Source organism: Sminthopsis crassicaudata, chromosome 1, assembly GCF_048593235.1.
Source record: "Sminthopsis crassicaudata isolate SCR6 chromosome 1, ASM4859323v1, whole genome shotgun sequence".
Classification (NCBI taxonomy): Eukaryota; Metazoa; Chordata; class Mammalia; order Dasyuromorphia; family Dasyuridae; genus Sminthopsis; species Sminthopsis crassicaudata.
The window spans coordinates 620,321,962-620,329,362 of NC_133617.1; positions in this window are offsets into that span (position 1 = coordinate 620,321,962).

Genomic DNA, 7,401 nt, shown 5'->3' on the forward strand with positions numbered 1-7,401 from the left:
TCTATCGCAAATTTGTGAGTCTGAGAAGTTACTGAACTTTTGATGCAATCTGTTAAAGATCAAGGTTACTCATAGCAAGTTTTGGTTGGGCATTATTTTTTAAAAATGACTCTTAACCTGGGTCTGTGAAAAATAGATGGGGGCAGCTAGGTGGTGCAGTGGATTGAGCACCAGCCCTGAAGTGAGGAGGACCTGAGTTCAAATTTGACCTCAGGCACTTAATACTTCCTGGCTGTGTGATTTTGGGCAAGTCACTTAATCCCCATTGCCTCAGCAAAAAAAAAAAAAAAAAAAGATCGGGAAAAATATGCAATTAAAAACATTCCAAGTAGTCTATAGACTTCTACAAATAATACAAGGATCCAAAAATGTTAGAAATTTTGGAGATTCTATTTCAGAATTTAAAAGGAACTGTTCTCAATTTTAATTTGCAAGCAATTACTGTATTAAATTCAGCAGTTCTATTGAGTTCAAGATATGGAAACTCAGAAATCAATTCCTCATCTCAGTCTAGAGGACAGAAAGGAATAGTTCTGCAATAAAAACACAGCTTTACGCCTCTACTAAAGGAAGAAGTACTAACAAAACAACAACAATCCAACCAACTACACACAAAAAAGCTATTCTGCTGAAGACCCTCTCAACAACTAGTTACTCAACTGGATGTTTTTATAGTCACTGACTTTTCGATTGCATATTAGGGCCTAGGAGGAGCTATGGAACGCATTCAAGATCTTTTTTCTGGATGCACCTGTAGGAGTAACTTCACAAGATTCTGATAAGATTACTTAGATGCTTCACTCAATTTGTTTGCTTGTGGACAGATTGTGCTACTGACCACTGGAAATGAGATGGTTTTCATGCACTGTGCTCACAACTAGTCTCTACATTAGGAGACTCTTTTCTCCTACTGTTCTAAGATATCTGAAGCCCCCTTGATGCTAAAACTGTGCTCTCTACACATTTTACTAAGGTTTGTGACAAAATTAGGTTGAGCTAAGCCCAGTTTGTGGCAACCTATAAAATGGCTAATGGAGGAAATGAGCTGATGGGGAGGAAAAATAGAACTTTAGCCTAGGCCCTCCTACAGGACGAAAGAGTATTTGCTTAAGTGAACAAAAAAAATAAAAATTGCTTAAGTCCCAGACACTTCCCAACAACAGAACTATTTCAGGGTGTTTTTTAATATGTGTATTTCTAATAATTAATAAATAGAACTTTAGGGGTGTTTAAGTTTCTGCTCTTTATATAAAATTCTCTAGGCAAAGAAGCTAATTGGTAGATTGGGGAAATGATAAACTTGTATACCCTTCACTTCTACCTTGTCGTATACATAAATTCCCTGCAATCTAGTTTTAACTTTCATGCCACAATTATAGCAACTTTCATTAAAGTAACCAAGGACTTCCTAAAGAGCAGTTACTTCCATGCACCAGACTCAGAGTGGATTTTTTCCAGGCCTTCTCCTTTTTCACCTGTCTGCAAAATGAGCATCCCCCTTCTTAGTGAATCTCCTTCCCCGGTATCTGTGACAGTTCTTTCAATTGGGTGTCATCATAATGGTCTACTCATTCCTCTCTTTTCACTCTACTGTCCTTGATCCTCTTCTCTTCTTCCCTGTCCATTCTTTGACCCACTGAAATTCCACTTATCAATCCTATGTAACAGATTTAGCACTGCTAAGCGCATTTTGTATTTCCTCACTGATATGGTCTTGTAATGAAGAGAGCCATTTATACCCAAAGAGAGGACTATAGGGACTGAATGTGTATTATAACATAGCTTTTTCACTCTTTTTGTTGTTGTTTGCTTACTTTCTATTTTCTTTCTCATTTTTTTTCTTTTTTGTCCTGATTTTTCCTATGCAGCATGATAATTATAGAAATATGTACAGAAGAATTACACATGTTTAACATATATTGGATTACTTGTCATCTAGGGGAGAAAGTGGGGAAAAGGGAAAAAATACAGAACACAAGGTTTTGCAAGGATCAATGTGGAAAAATTATCCACACATGTTTTGAAAATTAAAAAAAAATTAATTTTTAAAAAAGTGTGAAACAAAAAAAATTATTTCCTCAATTATTCCTCATAACAACCTTGTGAGGTAGATATTTTTTATGATACCCAACTTAAAGCTGAGGAAATTGAGAAAGATGAGGTTAACAGAGATAAAGTGATTCTCCCAGTCACATAGTCAAAAAGTGTCTGAAGATGTATTTGAACTCAGTTCTTCCTGACTCCAGGCCCATCAATCTAGCAAATGCACTATTTAGAAAGCCACTAACTGCACCAGTTGGGGAATTCTCCTTCAGTGTACTAAGACCAAAGTGTCTTAGTAGTTAGAAAGTTGTCACACCATGGTAAATCTTTGGGAAATAAATAAAGATCACATGGTCTGCTTCTCATTATTTTCCATTTCTCCTGTGACTATTCTTCTGTCCCTCCCCTTTCCTGTTTTGTCTTTTTTCCCCACAAAAAGGGGCCCTTTTTAGTTTATTGTCTGAGTGATTAAAGCCTCCTCCAATTCAGAACTGTGTCTAATCTCTGAATGTCCCATCTTTTTTTCCCCATTTAGCAAAAATAACTCTCCTTCAGCTATGCCCTGAAAGTTGAAATAGGATATTCAGTATTTCATGTTTCCTTTATCCACTTGCATTTTAAGAAGGGATAGTAACACTAAGGTAATGGTAGAATTTCAGGCACTTGTGAGAAGCCTATGAAAAAAAAAATAATTTGGACAGAAGAATCTCCTATTACTCCTTAAAGTTCCACTATATAAGGCAGTTTGATCTGTTCTGATAACTGGTCTATCATGTACAGATAACAAATGAATTTCCAGAAAATATCTTCTTTATCCACTCAAAAACCTAGCTGTGAAATTTTAGACCTCCAAAGATACAGATCAGTCTTCTGAACCCTTTATATTTTATGTGTACCCTATTGGGAAAGTGACTGAAAGCTTCCCTTGATGTGCTTTTAAAGCCCCATTCCTTTGTAAATTATAATTGTGTGCGTACAAGTGGCACACCCAGCTTTTGGCAACCATTTCCCCAGAGCCTCCAGTAAGGTTGGAAACTCCTGGCCCCTGGAATGTTCAGATCTGGGAAAAACAACTGTCAGTTGGAATATGTGGTGGCTGAGTATGTACTCCCCTTCACATTTACAAGAGTTAGTTGTTTTCCTATCTCTTCTTGAATTTCATAATTCTAAGGGAAAATAATCTTCTCATTGTGGTTTTAAGTAGCCAATTTAATTGTGGTCCAAAAACTAAAGTCCAGCATAGGATTTAAAAAGAAACCAGAATCTTCCTGATGGGAAAAGTATTACTTGTTGAAGTCAATAGGTCTAAGTGTATAATCTTAAGCTTCTAAAGGACATTGAGCCCAGTGTTCTTTCTGTGGTATCTCATTCAGACTACTGAAGTCACTTTAAACTACAGCATATAGAATATTCTCAATTTATTTCACTCACTGGTCCCTTTGGCAATCTTTTAAAGCTGAAGGGCTCCTTTTCAAAACGATGTTTTTAAATGCAAAAACTACACAGGATTGCAATGGAAAACAATTATATTGAAACACAATTATCAAAATATTTTTTAAAATCCACACAGTTTATAATCCCCAAGTTAAAAGCCTTTGTCATAACCCTTGTGTTAGCCAAAATCAAATGGATTCTGTTGCTGGCATATTTGCACAAAAAAGGCAAAAATGTAGACCTGGAGAATAATGATCTTATCGTCTTCATTAGCTTTTGTTATTAATCAACTCCATTTGAAATTATTTCAATTAACTTTAGTTACTTTTAGTTCAATTAGCTTTAGTTAGCTTTTGTTGTTCTAGAATTCTCTAAATATAGCATTTACAAAAAAGTGATAATTTTGTTTTCCCTATATGTTTCCCTTCAATTTCTTTTCGTTGCCTTATTACTATAGTTAATATTTCTAGGATTATGTTAAATAATATGACAATGAGTGTCTTTGTTTAATCCTAGCTCTTACTGGAAAGATTCAATTATTTTCTTTTATGTAAAACATATTTAGATAAAATTATTACTATTAGATTTAGATAAGTATTCTTAATTATATTATATTAAGGGCAAATTCATTTATTGCTGTAATTTCTAGTTTTCCATTGACACATATTTTGGAATTCACTAAAAGTTTTTTCCCCCAACATCTATAGTTATAATAATACTCTTAATGTTTAAATTATTAACCTGGTTCATTATATTTGTAGTCTTTTTGATATTGAAAAAACTCTTCATTTTTTTTATAATATAAATCAAATTTAGTCATGATGGGTCACAGCCCAAGATCTACTGAAAACCTTTTTTATACACTTAAGGAATATGAAGTAATAAAATCTCTTCTCTGTTGCTCTTTATTTGCCCCAGTAAAAGCTACATCCTGACTTCTTACTCCTCTCCTTCCCTAAATAACAATATCTTGCTAAAAGTCACCCTCTTTCCTTATGTGAATGAAAAGACTTTCTCGCTCCTCCCTTATATGTACTTTGCTTTCTGCATGTAGGTTGTTAACCTGCTAGCTGAAGCCCCAAATTTCAATATATAAAGCTCTTCCAAAATTATTCAAATTGCGCAGTTTGTACCATCTATAATGGCATCAATACATTCTCTTGTGAATTTCTTTAAATTCTTTCAAACTAATAATAAACCATGACTCTCAAACACTTCAATGATATTGCATAATTTTGCTAGCATTTTTATTTAAAATGTTTGCATCAATGTTCATTAGGGATATTGGTCTGTGGTTTTCTTTCTCTGCTTCTTCCCTCCCTTATTAAGAGATAGGAAAGATATTATTGCAGTTTGTATAATATTGCAATTCATTGTTCTTTGAACAATTGAAAAAAATCATCTATAAATCCATCTGCTCCTAAAGGTTTTGGCTTTTTTTTTGTTCATTTATGTGTGACTATAAATATTCTATCTTGTTTTGTAAATCAAGGTATTTTAGATTTGTGTAAGTATTCCTCTATTTCCCCTAAGTTTTCAGTTTTATTATTATACAACTGGACAAAACAGGTTCTAACAATTTGCTTTATTTCTTCTTCAATTTCTATATATTCTCTTTTCTTTTTTTTTTTTGTGTGTGTGTGTGTGTTTGATATGAACAATTAAGTTTCCTTCTTTCTTTTGTTTAATTAAACAAACTAATCATTTGGTAACTAGTTGGTTTTTTATTAGATTTTTGAAATTAGCTTCTGGTTTTATTCATCCATTCAGTAATGTTTTGCTTTAAATTTTATGAATTACTTTAATTTTCATAATGCTTTCTTTGTATTTAGTTTGGAATTTTTGACTTGTTCAATGTGCTTTTGCCCCTAACTGGATGGAATACAGCTAATATGGCAATAGGTTTTGCATGGCTTCCCAAAGATAATCAATATATTGCTTGCCTTCTCAGGGAATGAGGAAGAGTCAAGAGGAAGAGAGAATTTGAAATTATAATAATGTAATTGGAGAATATTTAACGAAATAAACAAAAACATGCCAAGAAAATGGTTGCAGAAACAAGCTCATTGATCGGGAGACTAGCAAAGATGCAGAGTTCAGAGCATCTGAGATACCTAGTCATCATTTTTTGAGTCTGTTCCAAGTCTCATAGTTTCTTAAACCTGGTGTAGATTTTATGGAGGCTCATGCATAAGGAAATATACAGATTCTACATTACAAGCATTTAGCATTTACTTGCATTTTAAAAGCTGCTGTTTTGTCATAAATGATAAATATGTAGTGCATGTTTGATGAAATGGATAGGGCCTGGACCTGATTTCAGTATTATAGAGAACTCCCAAAAGAGGTCTGCCAAAGTACATTAGCTTTATAATCTCTTCAAGCACAACAAATTATAACAATCTTAAAATGTTTCTTAGAATATTAAGAGGTAAAAAAGGCCTGTTCACATACCCTATGTGAGCCAAAGGTTGGATTTTAACTTAGATTTTCCTGACTACCTATTACATCAAACTACCTTGTTATGCTTTATAATCTTTCTATTCAATTACACATTCTTGAGATAAATAGACAATAATCTGAAGAACTAGTTAAAAAACAAAATTCCTACCTAAAATCTAAAGAGCCTCATTAAGGATTACTTCATACCTCAAAAAAATTGACAAAAAATTAAAATGATCCTTAATACTACAATAAATTGAGGTGGCAGGACCTGTCAGGTAGCCCAAGTTTTAATTGGAATTATCTTGTTCTGAGGGAAAAATCTAGGTATCTGAAACACATTTTCAAAGGGACTCAAGTAGGCCTTTTTATGCGATGGATCACATACCTAGAGAATAATATGAGATTCTACTATTTCATAAAAAGGTATAAACACATTTAAGCTCAGTATTTGCTGTGTCTGATGTTGGATGACAAAAATGGATCCCTTTAGCCAAATCACCCAGAAGAAGTATTATTCAATTTGACCAGCTTCTCTTTTGCATTTCAAGTTCTGGTAATGGAAATGCTGAATATCTGAACCCTTCCTATTATGCATAGAAGTATTCATTACCCAAGCCTAGATCTGGACCACCACGAACAGACATTGTGTGTGTCTGAGAAAATGACAGATTTTGTTTTTGATAGAACAGGAATTTTGAGCAATTTCCTTTTTTTGTCCTCTAAGTCACAAATGTCTAGTTCTTACAAAGATATTGTTCTTCTCTGATTGTTCTTGTTTGTTGTTCAGTCATTTTTCAGTCAGGTCCAACTCTTCGGGGTCCCATTTGTCAAAGATACTAAAATGCTTTGCTTTTTCCTTTTCCAGTTCATTTTACAGATGAGAAATTGAGGCAAACAGGATTAAGAGATTTGCCTAGGCTCACACAATAAATGTCTGAAACTAGCTTTGAACTCAGGAAGATGAATCTTCCTAACTTCAGGCCTAGCAGATTATCATTGAGTCACCTAGTTGCCTCCTACCTGATTTTTCTAGTTCTCTATTTAAGGTATGGAAGCTGAAACAGGAAATTCCACCATGGTAGAGCACAGAAGAAATATAGCTAAATATATATTTTTTTTAATTTCTAGGGGCACAGTGAATAGAAAGCTGAGTTCAAATCTAGTCTCAGACTATCTGGGCAAGTTATTTTTTGTTTACCTTAATTTCCTTATCTGTAAAATGGGAATAACAATAGCATCCCCATAGAGCTGTTGTTGTGATGACTAAATAATATTTGTAAAGCACTTAGAATAGTGCCTAGCACATTAGCAGTAGGTGTTAGATAGATAAATTGGTAGATATATAGACTAATGGATAGATGAGATGATAGATAAGATAGATGGATTGATCAGATAGATAGATAGATAATCTTAGCCATTATTATTAACTCTGAATTCACAACAAATATGAAACTCTGTTATCTCAAAATTTTGGTTTCA